This window comes from Mchenga conophoros, linkage group LG1 (genome assembly GCF_057382185.1).
Source record: "Mchenga conophoros isolate Kocher_MC1m ecotype Shallow Benthic linkage group LG1, M_conophoros_male_GT1.1, whole genome shotgun sequence".
Taxonomy (NCBI): domain Eukaryota; kingdom Metazoa; phylum Chordata; class Actinopteri; order Cichliformes; family Cichlidae; genus Mchenga; species Mchenga conophoros.
Window position 1 is genome coordinate 20162426 of NC_140526.1, and position 25091 is coordinate 20187516.

The window sequence follows — 25091 nt, forward strand, 5'->3', positions numbered from 1 at the left end:
GCAAGTCATCCTCAGTGTTTTCATTTCAGCTGGCACCATAGGCCTGATAAATCTTTAGGAAAACACTCATTTAGATGGTATGCATATGGATACATGCCTTGAGAGTAATGCGCGTTGTATACTTAGGGGAATTAACATAAGACATTTTACACAGTCTAAGAAAAATATAATTCATGCATAATTGATTGGCAGCATGATTGCCTGAGTTTACTGTCATTTTTCTGTGGTGAGACAAAGTCTTTCCTCAGGCTGTTTAGCCTAATGGACTTTGGGGATATTTAATTTAGGGCTGTCCAGGAGCTGATGTGGAGCTCCAAAACTCTCACTCCTTTTTATATAACATATATGGATCCAACTACTCAAATGACTCTCATTTAGCACGCAAACCCATGGTCAGAGCCAGTCTAATTGCCTGTCATTTTGATAAACTCCATCAAGTTATTTAAATGTGTTGCGCCTCACATCCCAGTTTGAGGCGCAGGTGAGAAGAGAGGGTGCCTGCTTCAGTCTGTTTCATGACACGCTCTCGGTTTACACACAGTTGTGTTCGACAGAATCACAGTATAGTGCAAAATCTACTGTGTATGAAAATGAAAGATTGTGGAAACACACCACAAACACATCTTTAAAATCATGAAATACAAACGTCATCTAGGAAGGGGCGTTGTGCACTCTTTTGATGTTGCCGTGGAAAAAAGACTTGAGATTAAAAGAAGATTATAGTCAAAGTTTAATTTTTCAGTTATAATTTTTTAATAGTCTTAATTTGACAGAACTGTAGCGATCAAGGGGGAAGGACTGCAGACAAGGGTCCAGGACAGAATCAAACCTGGGATGCTGCAGCCTTTTGTCGGCTCATCAAGTGAGCTAAAGTTTTAACATATTTTTGATCATGATGGTACTACTCCTGTTTTCAGTAGTGTAAAGTTGCATTTGCAGTAGTACTCTATTTATCTGTCCATTTTGGAAGTACGATTGAGGGTATTCACTTTAGTCACTGAAACAAAAACACACCAGCCACTGAAGAATCATACAGGACAACACGTACATATTTGTTTGTGATTTTTTGGAGGGGGAATGGTGCGTGATTATTTTGACCTAGCATTTATAAGAAAATGCTCACAGTAGGACTGAAGCAGGTGTGGAAGCCCATCATTGGTTGGTTAAAGTTTAAATGCTGCTCTCTGCTTTCAACAAACTGGTTTGTGTGTTGCTGAAGGCGTTGGACAGGTTGTTTTAGTTATTAATAAGTCCTCTCCAACAGATAAACTGAGATTGGCAAGCTGTCTGTCATGAAGAGGGGGATGAAATAATAAACGTGAGGATTCTTGGAAGGTTTTCTTCACAGTTTATTTATAGTGAACACTTGCTCAGTCCAACACAATACTAACTGATGAATGAAAAGATTAAAGTTGCAACAAGAGTTGGACATTTTCACAGCTAGGCACTTTCCACGGGGCGTACCAGCAGGCTAGGAACTTATGACGGCTCAAAACCAGGACGGGCTAATAGCCACATTCGGCGGTGGGCCCTTTCACAGCAGGGTGGACGGGGTGAACAGAACACGGCCAAGCCCCCGGTCGCCGCTTCATTATCCTGCTGTAACCATCCACATCAGCAGACACCTCCGCTCCAGCCTGCTGGGCCTGCTGCTGCACCGACCACTCGCCCGAGACGAAAGGCAATGAACTCCAAAACATGCCGTTCATCTTCCAGATGGAGTGATTTACTGATTTAGCATGGACTCTCTCCCCCAAGAGCCACTGCACCCATATACCAGCTTTCCCCACTCTGCTGAATAAACATTTATATTCTTTAACTTGATGTTCTGATATTATGAAAATAGAAATCAAGCAGTCGAAATGCATTTGGAACATTCTCTGCATAACCAACCGATGGAGAAAATAGAGAAAAATGACACTGGGGGAGTAAGTGAGGAAAAATGAATATATCTGACTGGACTGCGGTGTTCAGAGGGGATTTGAAATTGTACTGGGGGAGGACGGGAGTGTGGGGTTGCTCCTTTTCTTGCTGAGTTGTGCCGAAGAGGAGAAGGGGCACAGTTACTTTTTATTTCCCCCTTTTTTTATTACCTTCCAAGAAGGAGAGTTTTTTAGAAGCTGGATTTCAATTTCGTAATTTTCTCATCACTCTGATGCGGCCACCTGTCTCTTCCTAAGATCCCCTTCCTTTGTCTCTTGAACAATAAGCCTACGTCCGCATACGAAATGGGGTAAGGAGAATGACCAGGGAGGGAAAATAGAAGGTGTTAGTGAGGGAGGCAAGAAATGAAAAAGTGGGGGAGAGAAAAAGAATATATATATATGTGGGAAAAAAAACACAACACCGCAATAGAAGGTGTGCTGGGGGAGGGAGGGGTGTATTAAAAGATGAGAGAGGTGACCTTTTTCTCCCGGCTTGCGTCTGGCCATCAGTAAGCAGCCATGTTTGAGAGGGAAGCCATTTTCTTGTCCCGCTCATTATTGTTGTGTTTTATATTCAGCTGTGTTGGGATTCGCTGGTCACTGTTCAACCCTGCAGTCATGTCAGGCTTCAGTTGAAGGGTGTATATTATGTCTGTGTCTGTGTGTGGAAGGTTTAAGGGAGGGGCTGTGAAGGGTAGCCAGGGGCGCTAAGGATTAGACAGAAAGACCACTGGGTTGGAGGCCAGAGCTCAAGTTCATCAAAGACAGACAGACAGACAATGGAAAGCTCTTCAGAAAGCAATTGGGCTCTTAGTGATTTTGGCGTCTGTGGCGTTGGCCGTCCTGCAAAACTCTCTTCTTGTGCATCGCCGTCATCTCCACCTTTTGCTCCTTCATGCCTTCTCCCAGTCCAGCTACCTTCCCGTAAGGATGGCCAGATGCCACGGTGACCATTTGTGTGTTTATTTGCGTGGTTCATTTTCTCTGTGTGTGTGTGTATGAGGGACAAAGGTGCTATTTTTTCTGGGCATGCGCACGGGGTCAGACTGTGCTCTGAGCACAATACTTGACGATAGCACGGCACACACAGATAGCACACCACCACTACCATCAGTCCTTCTCCCTCCTGCCCTTCTCCCAACCTAACCTCCTCCCTCTTTACACCCCTTCACTAGGACATCTGCTCCCCTAGCGTAGCTGCCATTGTGGCGCTCCTCACTAACAGGGGTTTTAGCCACTGGTGGTGTGAAATTAAACAGCCACCTCGTCCCTTGATGATAAGTGGCGTCCTGTCTTCATGCTGCGGCTATCTCCTGTCACACAGCACAAGGTCACGCTTTCAAGGGTGATCATGGGAATTAGACTTCACTATTGTAAAAAAAAAAGAAAAAGAAAAAAATGATAAAGAGTGAACACGAAGGAGCAATAGTCGAAACTATCTTTTTTTTGGTGCTGTTTTCTATTTTTGACTGAACCCCTCTATCCGATATTGTATTGGACATGAAAATACACTGAATCACCTCCATCATGCAGCACCCACATCCATTTTGTGCCCTGTTTTCATGAAAGTAAACACTTATGTGGCTGTCTCATAGTCTTAATATCATCAAATATTCTATTTGAAACACGGGTGAATATTCTAATTACGTATCATTCACAGAGCCACAATCAGAAGGTGCACTTAGAAAAAGGAAAAGGAGCCATAGAAGTAATGAAAAGGCTTTTTTCCTTGGCAAATTATCTTCTTGAAATTAATAGTTAATATTTTAGTATTGTTATATATTTTTAATTCACCCTTTGCATTTTTGCAAATATAATGTATCCTTCCACATTCATTTCGCTGCGCGGTCCTGATGAGTACTTCAAATGTGAATTAAAGCACTCAATTTTAAGAGGAAAATGAGTAATAATTCAAAGATATTAATAAAACATAATAATGCTATTCAGGAAAATTGAAAGTTGGAAAAACAGAGGAGAAGGAAGGAAGAAACATTAACTCTTAAAGTGTTTAGCGATGCTTTATGGTTACCCGTCTAGAAAATGATGCGCACCGAGTGGATATCAGGCACACGGGAGGTTTTTATGTCACTGGTCAGATGGGAGCGTGAGGTTGGAGAGCAGATGACAGTTGTGTGAAAGAGGAGGACTTTAAGAGCGAGTGGGTTAAACTATTAATTGTCTTGTTTATATAGTAATTACACCTTGTAACTTGTACCATGGTGAGGCCAGTAAGCAGACAGATGGAAGTGTGTGGCAGTGTGCCGGTCAGTGCTGGACACAGCAGCAGGAGGATTAGAGGTGACTCTAGATCACTTTTTCCCCCCTGTCTCATAAGATATCACTTTCTTCCCCATTCACTTAGTCTCTCTCAATTTAAGATAGTTAAGCAAAGGAAATGAAATTCCATTTTTTTATACCAGGGCTTTTAAAAATAATATTAGAAATTCTCATGATTATGATAGTATTAAAATGATTGAGATGGACTGTTAATGCCAATGGAGTAATTTTCCAGTTCTACTTAAGCCCTAATAGCAGTGATAGAATGGCCCAGCTGGGCCTTTGGCCACATCATTTCCTTTTCCAGGTACAGAAGATGGGCATCCTGTGGCTGAGGACCAAGCAGTTAACAGGCTCTACTGGGGACAGGCAGCTGGAGACTGAATTAGACTGTATAATAAAGTGCAGCACGGTGAGGGTCACATGGATAGTCATGAATTGTGTAAACAATTAACTTTCAATATCTTTTGTGGATTTTAAGCTGAGTAAGTGCGTGTGTGTATCTCTGTGTGTGTTAGCTGTTAAATGCATCTTTGTTTAAATCTTTTATGAGAAATATTAAATCTGTTCAAGTTTAGGCTGCGATGTGGTGAAAATGATCATTAGGTATTCAGCAGAGGCTCACAGCCTACATATTGAGTGATTGGATGAGATTCTTGTGTTTCTGTTGTATTGGAGTGATTCTCCTGCTTGGAGGGAGAGAGAGAGAGGAGGCTGATAGTGCTGACATAGTCTTGGGGGTCCACTCTGCAGTCATGACTCCTGCCTGGCTGTTTGCCCTCATGGGTGCATATTGCAGCAGCCTGTTGACCAGCGTGGCAACTCCAGCTTACACAGCTATTTCCACCCTCTCCCGCCGTCTTCTTTATGTGTAAGTGCAGGCCCTAAACTTAATTACTCAATGTTTGGCCATTCATACTACACAGAAATTTGAACTCATTCTTTCATAATTAATTATTTGTAGTGGTTTAGATTACAACAGTATGAAATTAGCTAAACTAAAACTATAGTTAACACAAAGAGTGCACACAAAAAACCCATTTCTTCTTTTTTAAGTTACATCACAAAATTTCATTTTTTTTCGACATACATTAACAGGAGGAAGTGAGTTTTGGGTTTGGTGTTTCAGGCCCTGAAACCCAGTGTTACAGATGTTTGCAATGTCTACACTAAGTTTACTTTAAGTTTACACTAGTTTTATTGTAGTTTCTATTAATATCTTCAAGCTTTGTCAGAGCTTTGTTACAATCACAAATATTTTCTTAAAATTCTTTGCTTAAAACACAAAGACAAAACCCTTCAATATTGGAGCAAAAAGGGTTATTTTTTTTGTGCGTGTGTGTGTATGTAATTTTAAATTGATCATCTTATTAATTAATTAATTAATTGGTTAAAACTTTGTTAAATCAAATGATTATTCATATGCTAATTAATCAAATCCATTTCAATATAAATGTGTCAATGGGATATTGAACTGTAGATTAAAAATGATTTACTGTGAATATTGTAATTGCTTTATTGTACATACCATAGAGCGATGCAGTAATTTTGGAATATTTAGCACCAAACGTAATGAGATATGATCATCTTTAAAGGGATATGCTCAAATCAAAAGTTTAATGCTTTTTAAATTGCTAAAACTCAAAAATATGACTCAGTCTGACTATGAATTTGCAACCATTTCACCTATTTTATGAAAGTTTGAAACTCTGTGTTGAAATTGCTTGTGTTGAATGAATTTTGTGTAAATTTGATTTTTGGATAATATTAATAGTAAATATTTTTATTTAAATCATTTTTATTATAATAATTTCACTTGATACAGAAGGCTTATTTGTCTGTCCACCTCACGCTTGTACTTTATCTATCTTTTTCTCTTTCACTGACACACACACACACACACACACACACACACACACACACACACACACACACACACACATAAAGGTATAAATCATTTTGATGAAAAAATGAGTGGCAGTGTGATTTGGGACAGCTTGGAGCCAGCAGTGATGTCATTAGGCAGCACCTTGGATGATAAGGCAATCCCAGCCATTGAATAAATAAATAAATTAAAATCATATCTTATGTATTCTTTTCACCTCCCTTCAGACCCCTGCTATCACAAATCCTGACCCCTCATCCCTGCCCCCCCTGCCACCACCCCAGCCTCCACCAAACACACATATAACAAATACACCCCTTCGCTGCTGATGCAGTCGCCACAACTGCTCCCTTCCCCCGCATGTCCACCGGCATATCAGGAAAAAAAAAAAATGAATGCAGCTTTGTAATAAATAATGCATTTTACTAATACGCATTCAGGTGGAGTCAGTCTTTGGCCCCTTCTCATGCACATCTAGAGTGAAGAGAAATATAGCATCCAAGAAGGGAAGGCTTTCCTCCTGAACTGAAATCGGTGACGGCTCGATAATAGGCTAAAACAACGAGCATGAGAGCGAAAGAGTGAGACAGAGAATGAGAGAGAGGGAACAGAGGAAGAAGGGGGGGTAAGAGAGAGGGAGAGAGTGGCAAGCATATTATAACTCATCCATGTGGATCACACTAGTAGATTGGGAGCAATCCCTTGTTGAAATTGTCTTCTAAATACTTAGAGAGAAGGAGACAGAACGGAGCGGCCAGCCCATCTCAGTGTGCCTGTGTGTGTACTCTCACACTGCCTGCTATCCCAGCCAAGGTAGAGAGACCTCTGACAGACTTCTTGCATGTGTGTGTATTTCACTTTACTTGTGTGTGTGTGAGTGCATGTGTGTGTGTGTGTGTGTGTATGCATGTGCTCTTCCCTATCTTGTGGGCCAGCCAGCTAGTGAGTGTTTGCCTGTGTGTTTGAGCGAGAGGGAGAGAGAAGGTGTGTGTGTGTGTGGGGTATTATGCACCCTGGATGTTGCCTCGTGCTTTAAACAGCTGCCTACAAGCCCAGGTAGTGCGTGCCGGCTTCTAAATAAGCAGCACATTCACCGTCCCCTTCAGGACGGGAGGCTAGGCTGCAGAGTGTGAAATCAGACTAATACAGTGGCGTAGGGCTGAGCAGGAGCAGGAAGCAGCTCCTGCATGACTTACTTAGACCAGAGGTTTAGAGGACAAGAACCAGCAGAAGAAAAAGAGGGGACTGGACGTCAGAGAGAAAAGGGAGGAAAATAAGACAGTAAGGTCAGTACATTTTTTTTAAATTTCTGCTTTGTGGAATCTTTCTTTGAGTGTTTAGTAGTTTGAGTACAAGTAGTGTGAAGCTGGGACTGAGGCTGTGACTGCTGTGTTTTGCTGGAGAAAGTATTGATCTTTCTAAGTTTGTGGGAAGTGTGCTCTTTTTGATCCTGCCAGGTGAGAGCAGATGGAAACACTAGATGTGGGGGGGCTGGCTTAGAATGGCCCAGTTCTTTATTGTGCGTGCATGCATGTGCGTGCGTGTGTGCATGTGTGTGTCAGGTGTGTGTGTGTTTAGCATGTGTGTATGTAATGGTTTGGAATTATTGTATTTACATAACTTTATGCATAAGTGACTAAATGTACTGTGCAGTGTATTATGGGCTTTATTTTTAGATTTAAGAATTTAAAGTAATGTTCAAGTCGCGTTTGTGTGTGTGTGTGTGTGTGTGTGTGTGTGTGTGTGTGTGTGTGTGTGTGCGCGTGTGTGTGTGTGGTGAGTACACCCAGAAGGGCTATAGTGGACTAGATAACAGGACGGTCGTGATGAACAAAAAAGAAAAAAATTCCTTCCTTTATCCTCAGTTTGCGTTGATGCCGTTACCATTAGACGCCATTGACAGACAGAGAGTCAGTATATGGTCCAAACACACCACCGTCACTGTGTCATGTGGCAGCATGTTACCCAATGAGAGGGTCAGTGTATACAGGTGCAAAAAGACCATGTGACTACGGTGCACACACACACACACACACACACACACACAAGATGGTCTCCACAGTCTCAGTAGAGAAAGTTGAGTTTAGCAATGCAACATGCTTTTTGTAAATTGAACATTTAATGCAAATTGAATATTACAGATAATGAGGCGTTGAATAATTTTTTTAAGGTTTTGGAATATACGCCCGGAAGTTTGCAAAATTTTAATTTGAAATTCTTGTTGAATTGAGCCCCCCACAAAAAGAAAAAAAAATCTGGCAAAGGATATTGTTCATCCAAAAGCAGATTTTGAGTTGGTGTGAAACACTGATGTGTAGGTATGAGCATGTGCCAGAATTTAGATGTGTTTAGCCACACACAAGCACAGGAAAAGTGAAAAAGCCTGGACTACCAAATTGTCAGCAATACTAAAGACATCAACACAAAAATTTCAGCCATCCATCACAGCTGTCGGCCTGTTTCTGTGGCGACAGTGATTTATTCTAGGGCTAAAATCCATTTGGACTTTCTCTCTCTCTCTCTCTCCATCCCTCACTTACTCCTCACACTAAAAACCACATATAAACCCAAATACCATGCACAGCAACTCTCCCGTTGTTAATAACTGATGATTTTTTTTTCCAGTTGCAATTATTTCGAGTTGACAAGTGTTGATTGGAGAATTATCTGTCCACTTACAGAGCTGACATGGCTCAGGGGCAGGTGTTCAAAATATCAAATATGTTTTACTCTGGTGAGTGTGGGCTTTAACAATTTTTATTTTTCTACTTTCAGAGTAATATTAACCCTGATAGTTTGGTGATAGAGCGTGCATACAAATAATCAAAAGAATCACAGTGTTTACTGACAGCCATTTAAAGCATCAATTTGGCATTTTTTATTTATTTTTTTTTAGTTTTATGGGGGCATATTCATAACAAATACAAATTTAGTTTACTCTCAGTCATATAAATGGAATGAAGGGCAGGAAAAAAAAAACATTAAACACCTCTTAGTATAATGCAATATTATTCAAAAGCACCAACATCACCAGCCTCAAAATGACTCTGAAGTTAAATCTAGAGCTTCCTAAAAACCATCTAAAGAAATTTTTTTTTTAACTTCCTAAATGAAAGATCCATCTCACAGATGACATTTCAGACTCCAAAATATTTAGGTCAGTGTACTTAATAAACTGATATACATTTGCGAGTGCACATACATTTAGTTAGTGAGCATGCTATATTTAAATGTTCTTGTTGTCATATCATATAAATTCAAGACACTTGACCACATTACTTTAAAAAAAAACAACCAAAAACTGCACCACTCTTTCAAACACTTCAAAATAAAAGAGGGCTCAGTTCCATATTTTTTTTGCCTTTGTGTTGAGGAGACCACTACTTTGAAAGTTTTGATAAATTTCAATAGAAATCTTTCTCTCGTCAGTAAAACGGCAGAGACTCGTGCATAAATTAAGGGTTTCAGATAGTGGTGATCCAGATTCTAAGCTCCAGAAATCCACACAGGAAGTAGCTGGTATTCTTACAAGTGTTCGAGACTATTTTTGACATGTGTATTAGCCGGGCGGTTAGCTACTGTTGTGCTCAAGACACAAGAAGAATAAATGTAGAAACATGAATCAGATCTGACATGTGGTGTGTATGTTTCCACATACAGATTGTGTTTATGGGTGAGGATGAGGAGGAAAACAGATGCCTGCTACAATACTGGTTTCCTCCCATTCTTTATACCGCTCTCATTTAATTTCCTCTCTTTTTGTCTACTGCTTCTCTGGTATTTTTTCATATGTCAGATGATAAGTCAGGTCCTACACTGTGCAGGAAGATTTATAAGTCAACACACAGCCCCTAATATCCCCCATCTGCCAACAAACACCCAGTTTCCTAAGCCCATGTTCTTGTCCTAAGCCTTGGCCCAGGCTCTCTGCACCCTAACACTGGTGCGCGCATGTGTATGTATGTGCGTGCAGCCACGTGACTGTGTGCTCGCCGCTGTCATGTTGCCCGATGGGTATTTGTCCACTGTTAAATCATGATGATGCTACTTTTGCAGATGCATGGTCAAGGCTGTCAGCTCTTAATATGTTTGTCTGCACAACTATCTTTGATGTTGATCTGAGCTGGTATGTGTGTATCTCGAGTCGAGCAGAGCAGGGAGTGCTGGGTTGCGTGCTTAGCTCTGTTCTGGACTGTGTACATCTGGAGGTGTGACGCTAACGTAGAGACTGAGGCTGGCCAGAGAGGTCACTCAGGCTCTGTGGGAGCCACTACTTTGGGTATGCCTCGCAACCATACGTTACAGAATAAAGACGCTTCATCTGTGTTCATACTATAGATGAAGTGCCTAGTTGGATAAAACTCTTACCCTTACCCTGGGTGTTAATTGTAATACTTTTATATATATCTGCACTTCAGTTTAAGATAAACTAAAAATATTTAAGGGGAAAGTCATAGACTCACTGATCATTTCAAGAATTTTAAAACTTTTTGTGTCTCTAGCACACCTACTATTTCATTCCAGTCCAGCTGCAGTGCTAGTCATGTCTGAGGCCTGTGTGACTGAGGCTGTGAGTGGTTCTGCATAGTGATTGAACTCCGTCTAAGGTCTGGGCCTTGCCATGATAACGTGCCAAACTTAGCTCTGCTCCTAAAATCCTGGATTAATGCCTGCTTTAAGAGCTTAACATGGTCAGCCATTCAAACATGCACTGGATTGACTGGGCTACCCTAGTTGCCTGTTATCTCCTCTGGAGTTTTACAAGCACAGTAGTCAGCGGGGGAGAAATGTAGCAAAATCACAGCCTGTGTTTCTCCACCCTGTACACCACTGATGTGGTATGCTTACGAAAAAAAACATTTATTCTAATTAATATTTTTTCTAATAAAGTTACTGCCTAAACTTCGTAATGTGACTTTAATTTAATGTAATTACAAACAAAAACAAAAACATATTTATCTTTCTTTCATTAATCTCATTTTGATTTAAATGCATAAAAATCTTACTTTTTTATTATAATTTTTATTTGAAAGAATAAATTACAAGTTGTGGAAAGCGGAACTTTTTTTTTTAAATCAAAATTAATTTGTCATTGTCAGAATGCAAAATTTTTAAAATGTTAAGATGATTTTTCTTTTTATTTAAGTCAACATTAACCCTATAATACTTGATACAGTTTGTTATGAACTAAATATTCATACACTTTAAGTTCTAATTTCCTTCCTTCTCTTTATATACTAAATAGACACATTTGTTGTTGTTTTTTCACATGCTGGCTGCAGAAGGTTCAGCAATATTAGCTTAAGGTCCATTGTTTTTCCTATCCTTTTGTGTGAACAGTGCTTTATAGCACACCACAATAGAGCAATGCAAGATATTTGAGTTTAAATTCACTCATTTGGTTCTGAGGCTTTTGTTAGCATATGAATGCTGGCATGGTAGCTAGTGTCTTTGCTTCAGTCCTTCGATGTTACAAACTCTATTGGCTTTGTACAAAGAGTGACATCTGTCCCCTTCCTATAAGCTATCCACCTCTCTGCTGTGGTGCTGTAGAGCACCCGGGATTGGATGCTGCTTACAAACATAAAGTGTTTACTGACACAGGAAATGGCTGCATCTAAAGAAACGTCACTGCTGCTTTAGACGGCGTTTTTTTTTTTTCTGTCTGACTGAAACAGGTGCATCCGTAAGTCTGATTTGCTTTGATGGTCAGAATTCCTCAGACAGTGCGCAGTGTCTAATGGGGACTGTGAAAAATTGCACAGCCTCAAGAAGTTCTGAAATCACATCAAGCAGATAGAGAAGCTGATGCCTACAGGGAATTAGTTTAATTACATTAATGTCCCTGATTTATGAAATTCTGCTTGACGTCCTTGTTGCCTCATTTGTTGTTGTTTCCATGTTTGCTTGCATATAGGAAGCGGGATGTAGTCACATTGGCTTGCTTTGCACAATGTCTGGAGTAAATGTGTATGGTCATTTTACATCTTATTACAGCTTATTACTGCAGTCATGTGCGTAATCACTTTATGCTTTTCTCACGTGTGAGTAACTTTTGCACACTCATCTATAAGCCTGACCAAAGACGGTGCTTTTTCCAGCCTCAGTGTTTTATCTACTGTGTCATCCATGTCTTCAAGAGGACATTCAAATCTTTCTTTTATCATCATGTCTTCTCGCGGATAACAATAAGAGCACTGGCATCTTACTCCAAAAAACTAAACAAAACAAATTATCATGCATTGGCCTTCACATGCAAAATTGTTATTTTAGGTATAATATTTTGTTTTTATTTTTTATGTTTAACTGACATGGCATAAAAAATCTAATTTTCTATTAGTTTGTTTTGGTTACAGTACATGATAAAAACAACACGGCGTGTGGCAGAGTGGGCATGATGGTTTTGTTGTGTTGTTTCAAATCACAAATGGAGATTCTCGCGATGATGTGAATGCACGGGGAAGACCAGAGCAATGCTATGTGCTTGATGTTGTGCTGGGTGTAAGAGTAATGATGCTGGGGTTTGGTGCTATGTTGATTCCATCTTGGCTGTTCTGCAATAATTCAGGAGAGGAGGAGGAGGAGGGGGAGGAGGAGGGGCGGGAGGTACCATTTTACTCCTCCAATCCTCCTCCGCCACCACTGGAATATAATCCTCTGTCTCCTGACCTTCAAATCATGCAGTGCTGCAGTCATTTCAATTGGCCCGGCCGCCATTAGCGTGAAATGTCCTCTAGCCACTCTGCTTCTGCACATGGAAGATTTCCTTTCTCCCAGCATGGCTTCCCTCTTCTACTTTGCTCCTTCCCTCCATCTCGTATTCTCTCCACCATGCCCCCTGAAGCCCGTCTGCGATGGAGGGTGGGAACCTCTTGCACTAAGGAAATGAGCCACCACAGGAGATGCTGGTGGTCAAAGACAGGATGAAAAACACTCACTCCATTAGGCTCTGATATGTTTGTGTTGCACCATGTTCCTTTAGAAAGAAAAATGTTTTTTGCACATATCTTACACGTCATTTGTTTTACGGGCTTTCGTTTCACAAAACGCCCAAGTGCACGCATGACCTTTGTAAGCGAAGGCGTCTTTGTCAAGAAGCACTGGCTTGTATTTGAATTATTTGATATCTTGAACAGATATTGAGCCGAAATACAACAAAACTAAAACATATCGAAACACATGCTGTAACATAGTAGAGTCATTGTCTTATATGCGGCGCCATTTGATTCTGATCCCAGAGACAAGAAAAGGCAGCTGTAAAGTGTTACTGACCCACAGTTTGTGGTCACAGGGTTTGTTGGCACGCGCTGAGGGTATATCCCTTGGCCAAGTAAATCACATCTAGAGAGCAGCCGGTGCCCTCCTTATCATACTGAATAGAGGGGAAGAAGATATACTGACTGAGGCATAGAAATCACATGCCAAATCCCAGCATGTGTTATGTTGCTAGTAGATAGATAGATCAATTATTGAAAGAGGACATATTTGATATGATCTGAATATTAAAAATATATCAGAGGGCAAACAACATTCATGACTGTCTTCAGATCTGTGCTGAGAGATGTGTGTCAAATCTCCAGAGAGATGCTTTTATTCAGAAGGGTCAAAGGGTTCTCTGAATGCTTGATAAGACGCAAGAAGGTTTTTTTTCTTATTATTTTTCATTTATAAAAAAAATTGTGTAAAAAATGTCAGCAGTACCTTTCAAATTTATGTTTATTACCAGCATGTCTCTTAAATTACTTTCCTTCCATATTCATAACTTCGGATAAATATTCTATGACCCAGAATTCATATAACGATACAACATCATTACACAAACACACATATCCCAGCGCATATTTACCCTGTTTCCAAAAAGATGTTGTTTTCCTGGTTGTACTCTGAGTGATTTGGGCTCACCCTGTCACTCCTTATTATGTTTCTGGGCCAATGACAATCGTAAATGTGTATTTCTGTGTACATGTTGCCTGACTGTGTGCCAGCTCGGGGAAACATTGACCCAGGTGGAGTGGGTGAACTGATGAGATTTGTTTACACAGATAACCACTGTGTCCCCTGGTCTTGTACAAGTCCTCTTCTGAAACCTTCCCCCGAAGTCTGCTTCTCCCCACTGGTTGTTATTACATACAGTGTTTGTATTTATGATTAATGACCCCATTGGGGTATATCCATAATGCTATGACCTCAAGGTAAAATTGAAATGCATGCACTGAATGTAGAGCATTTGTATATTATTGCCCAATATACTTAGCGGCTATTACATTTGTTGGCGCTGGTGAAAATAAAACGAAAGGCTATGAGGTTTGAAATCAACAAGGCCACTCTAAGAAATGGACTTATTGGAATTGCATTAAGTTGATTAGACTGAGAAATGAAAACTGTTTACAATGGAAGAGTGTTAAACACTCTTGTTTTTTTTCCAGCAATAGGAGTACATTGACAGTTGGTCAGCATCAATTAAATCTCCTGATCTGTATATCCTGAGAGGCCGGACTTGTTGTCTTCCAATAAAGCCAGTCTGTGGCAGCAGAATGTTTCATTTCCTCTTGGAGATTGCCCTCAGTAATGCAGAGTGCTTATCATAGTCCTGAAAAAGGACTGCAACAACATAACATTCAGATGCTTGATACCCAGATCAACCTGAATCCAGTGCACACAGCTCTTCTGAGGGCCATTTGGACCCTTTTAGTTTCACTGAACCACAAACATTTAAACGCAGCAAGCCTCTTGGCTTTTAATTGTCTGTTTGATTGATGTCTTAATAATTGTACTGTACATTCTTTAGTTAACGTGTGTATATAAAAAAACAACAATCACACTATTGCAAGGAATTTATGTTAAGGTGATTTCTTTTTCATGGCATGTGTGGTATTTTTGGAATACTATGAGTGCTCTTTCTCGCGGTTTTGTCTGTTTGTGCAGATGAAAATGAAAAATGGTGTCTGGAAGGGACAGGGTTGTGAGGGGGCCAAGCTGTCCCTGGCCATTCATTCTCTTTGGCCCCTCTGTCTAATTAATGGGCCACGTTCATACACGTTATTGCACCAGAGGGTTTGTCACTCATTAATCATGTGACCTTCTGTGGCACAGTTAATGACCTTGGAGGAGTAGATCAGCTGGAGATGGCTGAAGCTGTGGAATTAAATTGTTTCTGGAAGTGGTCATGGTCACATCAGGCACTTTAACTGCCTCCCTGCTCGGGCCTTCTCCTGTTACACCTACACTTGCGCCTCACCCGTAGGTTCTTGTAGCCGCCTCTGCTAGAGAGTAGGACTCCAGATTAGAGCAGGCAGAGAACTGAACTACTGTTGAATTCAAATCACTCAGTTATGACTTAATTGGCCAATTTCCTGCATGGCCATTGCTTGCCACTCTGCAAATCACGCATAAAACAGTTAGCTTGCACAAGCTTTTATAAATACAATTCTTTTATCAAAGTGTTGAAAGTTCAAAAAGAAATTATTGCGTCAATGAAAGCAAAATTGAATTGAATTTTTTTTTTTAAATGTTCCATTATGGGCATAACAATTACATACCTCGGGAGATTGCAACCACTTTGCAAGTTGTGGCGTAACTTGTTGATCTTGATTCGGTACAAAGAAGTTCAGTGCAGCGCCTAGAAGAGGATAAACAACATGTGTGTGTGCTAGCAGTCTGGCTATCACATGCAGCTGTAATTTAGGGCTGAAATGATTATTCGATTATTGGTGAGTAGAGACACAAAATCAAATGAACATTTTGTGATTATTCATTTAAGTCCTTAATTAACCACATACGCCATGCCAGAGCGGGGGGAAAAAAAAATAGCGCAATCAACATGGATGAGTGAGTGCAGTATTTCTAACAATTAATTGAAACATGGGAAGTATAAATTCACACACTTCAAATAAAAGCAAGTCACATTTTTAATTGAGACTTAAAATATTCAACTCAAGTGCCTTGCTTAATTTTGTTAAGCGGGAAAAGAGCCATTATGGAGAAAGCTCAGCCATCCTTAGCATCGGGATATTGGAGCTTCTGCTCTGATTCAGACTTCAACTTTCTGTGTTAACTGCATATAACTGCAGATAAATATGGAGTTAATCAAAGTAAAGCATATAATGTATGAATGGCTGTGTTGCTGCCATAAGTAGCTCTATCTGTCTATACCTCTCTGTCTGTCTGTCTGTCTGTCTGTCTGTCTGTCTAGATAGATAGATAGACAGTTAGACTGATAACACATTTAATTTTATGGAACTTTTTTTTAACTCTCTACCCCTGAGAGTTCCAAAAATCTGAACTAGTACAAAGTAGGACAGTATATTTAGAATAAAATAATATCAATAACAGGATCAGGAGAGATCTAAAATAGTTCTTCCACAAGCAAGGCCATAATAGGGAACCCATGAGTTGGGAGAATTACTATACCGCCTCGTGGCTGACGCAAGTGCAGCAATTATATCTCGGTTGCTACAATATTTATAATTAACTATTTTTGAGCAAAATAATCATTTCACCATGTGTCCAGAGTTTAAATGATGATCTAGTTATGGCTGCCACCTCCTGTTCACAATCGCAGCATAAAAATGTTGGCTTTCTTCTCAGTGACATTGAAATGGAGGGATTTTGTTTATCCCCGTCTTTGTTTATTTAACATTTTGCTCAGCGGGGGAGTTTCAGATAGATTGTTTTCAAGACAGTCCCTGCAGACAGCGAGCAAACACTCTACAGCTTCATCAAACAGAACAATCTTCAACTTTCCCCTTCTGCAGTGTGCAGGGAAATGTGACTGAGAGGAACATCATAATGGAATATGATTGAAAATGATCGTCATAATTTTGCTGTCTGAGTCTGTAACAATATGCTAGCACTGGTTTTTAGAGGATTTATTTAGAACCGTGTGTAAGTGTACCCTTACACGCGCACACACACACACACACACACACACACACACACACACTAACACGAAGCACACTGATGGATGAAAACATTTCATTTTCATGTGGCAAACATTTGCAAGTTGTGTTATTAATGGATACGGGCTTGTGTGATTGATTGTAGATATGTAGATGGATTGTTTTATTTCCTCACTAAAAAAGCTTCAGCAGACACTGGGCCACATAAAATTCAACCTGGGATACAGAAAGGAAGCTAAAACAAATCTTTGTGAGCTGTGAAGTGAGTTTAACCCCGTATGAAATGGGTTCTGAATTGAGTTCATTTCACATTTGTGACTCCTTTTTGTGCAAATGTGAACCTTTGAGGTTTGATGGTGGCACTGTTAAAGAAAAAATAAATAAATAAATACTTTTTTTTTAAACCAAAAATGTCACACTCAATAATGCATATTGATATTCAAAGCCTGGTTGGGACAGTCATGAACCTTTGCGGCTGTACTCATTAAAATACATGAAACCAAGCAAACACACAAGCACATATAGCATGGGGACTGTGCAGTTGTCCCCTCTCCGTCTTTTCCACCCTGCATCTCTCATTGCCGTCTTCCTTCTATCTCTACTTTCCACCATCTTTTTGCTTGTAGCAGGCTTGATTAATATTTTCCACTGTTCCGTAACCATGGCAATAAGGTCACTGCATATGATACTTAATTGAATCTTCTCAGTGCTTTTGTGTGCTCCTCCAGTGTCCGGACAATAAAAATCTGCACTGATGACTTCAGGCCCCTTCTTTTTGCTCCACTCCCCTCCATCTTTCTTTTCATTTTGTGCCCCATGAATTTATTCATTTGTTTCCTTTGCTACCTCTTTCTTGTACTCCCTTTCTTTCCTGGCCTCTCTTTGACCTAGTCTTCCTCGCCCTGTCATAGTGTTTTACTCAGTTTTTTTCTCAAACGTTGTTCTTTATGCTTTGTCCTTCAGCAGGATAGTGACATTGTTGTGGTGTAGAGCTAAATTCCGCTTTTTTCTTCCCCTCTCTCTCTCATTTTTTTGTTGTTGTTCTTTCTTTTGTTTACACCCACGTGCTGGAACAATACTTGATGAATTCGTGCTTTTTAGTGCCGGAATAATGCACAGTCCTCTTTCCTTGGCCTTTTTGCCCCACTCTTATCTTCTTTCATTGTATATTGCTTTCTCTTTTTTCCCCGTGCGTCATTTGCATTCTCAAATCAGTCTCAGGCACAATCATTAAATTGATTTCAAATGACACTGATGGCTGAAGTGGGGAAACAAAAAGCCTGGCAGTCAGGGAACCACTGGGACACAAAGTGAGCCACTGACACAGGCAGCTCTCTGAGCAGGTGTTCTGATTAATGCCTAACAAATTGGGGTCCTCTAAGATCTGGACATAAGTGGGAGACACATTTCCTCTTCACACAACACATGGACCAACACATAAACACATGCTGACTGAGTCTTTGTTCATGCAAGTATGGAGGCTAATCCATGACAAGAGGGGATACAGGTTCGCAGGGAGAAAACACTGGAGTGGATAAAGAGTGGAGCGGTGAAGAGGAGGTGGTGCTCTGTGTGGGGAGCTGGCCTTTCAAAACACCACCACGGACACAGAAACACACTTTATCGATGTTAGATTGCCCCGAATTCGCTGCGGTAGAATTTTATTCTTTTTCCACTTTATTATTCAGTTTTTTACACAGCTCAATCTGGGACAAGAAGAATCATCCTTTAGTTTTATGTCGCAGAGTGAAATAAATATTATGCCACTGCTAACTTGAATATTACAAACAAATGAGTCATAATATATATATTTAAAAAAAAAATCTGCGATCAGTAATATATTCAGGGACAAAAAAGTTGGTTTTGCAGCTGTGCTTCACAGGTCATTTTCCTGAAAGGTTTTTTTTTGTGAGTGTTACTGGATAGGAAGAAGGCTTTTTTTTCTTTAAATAAATGTATAAAAGTGATCTTGAGGTAATAATTGCACTCAAATAAAACAGGAAAAGACACAGTGGGAGAGAGGACGAGAAAGAATGTGCACATCATGTTGGACACATGCACCATAAAACAACCATTAACAGTTACCTACAATCTGAAGAGACAGGCTATCAATAATGTCACTCTGAAAATTGGACAGGTTTGTTGCTGTGTTTAAATCACTAGAAACTCCACATAGCAGACGAGCACGCAGGTATAAGAAAGGCATCATGGCTTGATGTTAATGGGTTTGGTGGGAGCAGTGGGACACCAGGGGCACAAGAGGACATTGCTCTCTTCTCAATGAGCTACCAGCCATCTGCGTGGTTGGTAGCTCAGTCAGCAAAGACAGTATCGACAATGACTAAACTCAGTTTATCCAGTAACGCTGTCATTTACAGTCTGCTTTGATAAAGATGTGTTTTCATCTCCAAACTCTCCAAAAATTAATCAGATTTACTGTATGCTGTATGCCAAATAAGCTCAGAATGCACAGTGTGAGCATGCTAACAAACAGCAGCGTAATCTCTGTGAAACTCTTAAAAAAATCTTCCATTAAATTTTCTTTTATCCCAACCCAATTTAAGTGTTCAATCTCCAAACTCAACTCAACCTAACACAATCCTTTTAAGCACACGCAAAGTGAATGCTGTCACTTTCAAAGATATGCAAACACGTATGCAAACACTCGCGGGCAACTGCCCCCTTCCTCCCTAATGGGGCATTTGTGTACAATCAAACTTTGTGTTGCATATGAATGGCCCTATTAATGAATGGGACATGCACACAGTGTCTGCCAGCTTTGAAACCTGAGAGCAGAACACGCTTTCTTTCTGCTTCCGTGTTTAATCTGGAAGCACGTGGAGGCTATAGTATGCCCATCTGCTCCTCTCACACGCCCCTCGGCCGCCCCAGTTCTGCCATGTGCTGGCGTAACAGGCGAGCGTTATAGCAACAAGTGTCTCCACATTACCACGCTTGCCAGCTCCCCTCACTTGGCAGCGAGCCTGCTAAGCTGCCCGCCCCCTTATGAGAAAAAGACTTTATTGTGCCAGGGGAGAGAGCTTAGGGGGCAGAGTGGGGAGAGGTGGGGGATTTGATTTACATACTCCAGCTTATGTGACGCTCATCTGATTTTAAACAGCTCCAGAGCAATTAAGGGTCATTAGTCCTATTGTTTTTTGGGGTTTTTTTTGTTGTGGTCCATGTAGCACTGACAGCATCTGAGGCGAAGGCCCCCCTGTGGAGGCTGCCTGTGGGAATGCCAGCGTTATACAAGGTCTGTCTTCCATCGTTCCTCCCCGTTCGTGTCTGCTTTTCTGCCACCAGCACAGCGTTCCTGTGTGTGTAAACAAACATCTGCACCAGCCTGGTGCTGCGTGGAAAGCCACTTTGGCAAAGATCCAGCTCTGGAGTACGCAGCTGCCAATGGTGGGAACTCTGGGGGGCACAGGCTGCTTATCCTAATTGTTCTGATCATGATGACAATTTCTTTCATATGACATAATCAAAATAAATTTACAGAATTCATTTTTTTTTCCATGTGTTTTTTTCTCCACTAGAAAAAAAAGCACACAGAAGCACATTGTAAATGGGAACGTTTCTATTTGAATTTTTGCATGTTTTGGTTTTTCCAGCTACTTGCAGCATGTCGGGTAGCGTACTACTAATCAATTGGACGCAAATATAAGATTTAAATGCAAATATCTACACAATTTAACACAAATAATGATTTTGTTTCTCTACGTAGACGTAGCAATCATGTCTATTGTGATTGCTCTCTTTATGCTGACTATACGCTACCCTGACAAGCGTGTGAGAACGAATACTGTGAAATAATTCAAACTGTGTTCCTGAATATAATAGCGTTCCAAAGTGTGGCTATAATGAAGCAGGTATTTTAAATAAGATATAGTGCAGAAAATAACATTGCCTCAAGGTCAATCGTGCAACTGTAATGAAGGCTGGGATGTATTCTTCAATATGTTTATGTCTCACCTAGCAGGCAGTGCTGTGTTAAGCACCCCCGCTACCGTGAAAAAAGGCATCAAAGGCAGCAAAAACATGTATGGTATGGAATGTGAATGTTCACATGTCCATTCGTGGGGCTGTAAGACCCTCCTCAGTTGGTATAGAAAAACACTTACTGCTAATGTAAATAGCAAGGCAGCATAAATCAGAAGACACGTGCAGCCCGGGAGAATATCATGTAATAGTTATTGCGAAATGAAGTGGCATTGGGATCAATATCCCACTATATCTCACTCTGGCGTAATGGCGCAGAGGGAAGCTGGAGGCCAAGGGAGTCTGGTCCCTCCACCCCACCATGGGCCCATAAATCTGACTGACCTGCAGCCTGCTTATTAAAGTACATACACAATCAGCAGCCGGCATCCAAAAATACATGCTTACTTACTGACCTGGAGTCAGGGGAATGGATGCCTTTACTTTGTCTAAGGGCAAGGGTTAAAGTCTGATTGGCATCATCACTATACTATACATAGAAGAGGGCAAGTGTTAGTTCACTGTTGATAATGTCTAATAACATTTAAACATTTCAAGTAAACTTTCAATGCCTCGACCGCAGGGAATTGTTTAGATTAGTTTATGACCGTTGTAAATTCAGCGTGTCGTGTGTAATTTTTAATATTACGTTTATTTATAAATTAATCTGTTTTTATTCATGGTATCTTAAGGCAAAAACTTTTCTGCTGCCACAGAGTGTAGAGCAATTATGCTTTCTAAGCTCTGGCTTGTTCACCAAAATTAAACTATGGTGTACTGTTCACTGAGGAATCTGCTGTGCTGTCAGTAATTATTTCATAATAAATGAAAGGAGAAAGAAAATTGTTTTCAAGGTTGCGCTTCCAAGGTTGAGATTTCCCTGCTTGAAAACTGTCTTTTCAACCTCAAGCTTGAATTTCATGGCCACACAGACACAACTAGTAGGGTTTGCTTTTGGCACAGTGCTCGGGACGAAGGGCGCGTGTCATTCTCACAATTACACAACACAAACACAAAGGGAAAGACGTATAAAAGCATAATGAAGATGCAATTTCTCTGATACCAGTGGAGAAAAGGCTTTATTCGAAGCTGTTTGCATTTGATTGCGCAATGTTTTGTGGGTCCAATCGAGTACAGTATACACTATAGCATGCAGAGATGAAATTATTTTCTCTGCTCAGAATTGCTAATTACGAATGGTCTGAATAGGAGACCTACATTTTGGATGAGCAAGGAACAATGAGCTGGAGTGTGTTTGCGGTTTGGATGTTAAAAGAAGGCAATGGGTGTATAAAAAGAAGAGTAGTTTTTTGTTTTCTCTTCTCTGAGACTTCCTCTTTTCTGAGAAAGAGAAAGTCTTTTAGATGGCTTTTTCTGTATTTTATGCAACACATGTTTGCATAGTGTCCTTTTATTATCCCTCAGGTTGTAATATAATTTCTTAACAAACAGTACAGAGCCTGCAGACAAAATGAGTGCAACAGGACAATGTAATGATAATGGCTGTCTGTGATTTCCCAGATTATTCTGTTTTTTTCCACTCGCATATAAGTTGCAAGCTTAGTACAGCCTTGGGAAGATAATATTGCCCACTAAGAAGGTTGCTGGCAAATGCTTATTGATAGTAATTGTAATAAACTAATGAGAACAGTGAACTGTGTGGTTAACGTTTGATCCTTTACAGATATCTGTTTGATTGGTACACAACTGAAGACTGTGAACAATGATGCACCTCTCTTCTGTTTTGCAGGACTGTGAAGGAAGCTTCTCTCTGTTTCACAGTTGGTAAGTGTTTCCTTCTAAAATTGTCTTTCTTTCATTGTAGTTTCAGAGCATGTATGAGACTTTAGAGGGAGTACTTTCTTTGAGAAAAGTTTGAATTTTTGTTATATGAAATCTCAGAGTAACCCCTTTAAAACTTGAGTGAAAAAAGTATCAGATAAAGCTTTATGTGTTTAAACAATAAGAGATGGTATGCAGTCAGTCTTATTGACACACCCTTATAGGTACATCTTTAATTAATTCCAACATGTAATGGGTTCTTTTGTTATTGTAAATGATGTTACTTGCGTAAACTCTACTGTGCTCATAATAAATAATATTGTATGCAAAAGATTGATGAAACTACACATTTTGCAACCAATCTAATAAAAAGACATACAACTGATAAAAAAGGAGAGAAAGAAAAGAAAAACTGAACAAATATGTGGCACATTTAGAAAGTTCAGACTCTTGTAAACTCAGACTTCATAAACTTGTCAGGCCTTATTTGACTCGTTAGGACTTGTAGGGCAGGTGAAGAGCTGTCCTTAGGAATTGTCAGCTGATGACAGTACAGAGCTTGATCAATTCTCTGACTCTTTAGACCTTGTGGTAACAGTCAACAACTATGAGCTCCTCTAAGCAACTGACTGAGGATCTGAAAATGAAGTTATTTGATGTCTACAAAGCAGAGGAAGGCTATAAAAAGATATCAAAGCGCTTCCACCTTGCAATTTCCACTGTCCAAAATGTCATTAAGAAATTGCCGGAACCGTGGAAGTAAGAAGATCTTTAAGACCGAGAAAACTTTCAGATAAAACTGCGTTCCTGCTGGGCAGAAAGGGAAAGCAAAAACTTTGTATGATTGCAGAGGAACTGCTAAAAGGTGTAGCTCCTGACTCGGGAGTAGTGATATGCAATTGCGCTATGAAGCAATGATACACAAATAGGGTCTACTAAATCTTAGCAGCAACCTGTTCAAAAAAGGTATAATTTGAAATATGAAAAGCATCATGTGAATTAGCCAGAGTCATTTTAGAAATAAGTGCTGGACAAAAGGCCTTAAAACTTAGCTTTTTAATGACAATTACCAAAGGTGAGTTTGAAGAAAGGAAATACTAAGCTTAATACTAAGATAATACAAAAACATGGAGCTTTTGGATAAAAATATCATGCAGTTAGTCAAGAAACTGAAACTAACTCGGTGATCTAAAGTGTACCTCAAAATTCACCGTGAACTACTTAAAAATTATAAGCAGAGCCTTTTGGACTGGCCCTGACAGTACCATGACATGAGTATCATTAAAAATCTGTGGATAGATCTTGAACATGCTGTGTGTGCCAGACAGTCTAAAAAATATGTCAGAGGTTGAACTGAACTGCAAGGAAGAGTGTTGAAAATTTCTAATTTTAGAATTGGAAGGTTCCTAGCTTGGCTCAAAAAATTGTTTGAATACTGCAGGCTTTCCATGTCCTTTTTTTCACTCCAAAAGTCAGTTTGACTAAAGTTTTGCATAAAATTACCAACAGGTAAACTATATACATTCACCAGCTTCTTCATTAGGTACACCAGTTCAGTTGGTTGTTGATGCAAATATCTTATCAGTCAGTTAAATGGGAGAAACGTGTGTATGTATACGTGGATGCATACATGGTCAAGATGACTGGCAGAAGTTTAACCAAGTGTCAGAAAGGAAAAAAGATGATCCAAGTTACTTTAGACATGGCACACTTGTTGGTGTTAGTGAGATTGATCTGAGAAACTGTTGACTGTTGACTCTATGTTAGAAACTGTTGATACACTGGGATTTTCCCACAAAACCATATGTAGGGTTTAGAGGAAATGGTCTGAAAAAGAGAAAATATGCAGTGAGTGGCAGTTCTCTGGGAAAAAATGCAAGAGGTTGATGCCAGAGGTTTGGGGCGAATAGCAAGACTGCTTTGAGGGGATAGGTAAGCAATTGTAGCCCAAATATCAACTCGTTACAACCAAGGTAGGCAGAAGATGCATCTCTGAACACACAACACATCAAACCTTACACCACGAGCTACTGCAGTAGAAAGAAAAGAACTAAGAACAGAAAAGTGAGGCTACGTTTCACACGCCCTCACCAAAATCGGTCTGACGAGTCTCGATTTCTGTTGTAGTCAGATGATAGGGTCATAATTTGGTACAAATGGCATGAAAGCTTGGATCCATAATTTCTTGTATAAGTGGTTCTGGCTGGTGGTAGTGGTGTAATGCTGTGATATTTTCTTGGCACAATTTGGGCATCGTTTAAACACCACTGTCTACCTGAGTGTCCGTCCCTTTATGACCACCGTCTACCCATCTTCTGATTGCTGCTTCTAGCAGGAAAACTC

The 25091-nt window shown here is 40.1% G+C and overlaps 1 protein-coding gene across 2 annotated transcripts in view; it reads left to right on the forward strand.

The window, feature by feature from the left end:
- Window positions 1-25091, forward strand: part of zfhx3b (zinc finger homeobox 3b) — a 288437-nt gene that overhangs the window by 70552 nt on the left and 192794 nt on the right. For both annotated transcript variants that reach the window (XM_085269700.1, XM_085269704.1), the window contains one exon: window positions 22717-22751. The gene's annotated coding sequence lies outside the window, so the exon portion shown is untranslated. The remainder of the gene's footprint in view (window positions 1-22716; window positions 22752-25091) is intronic.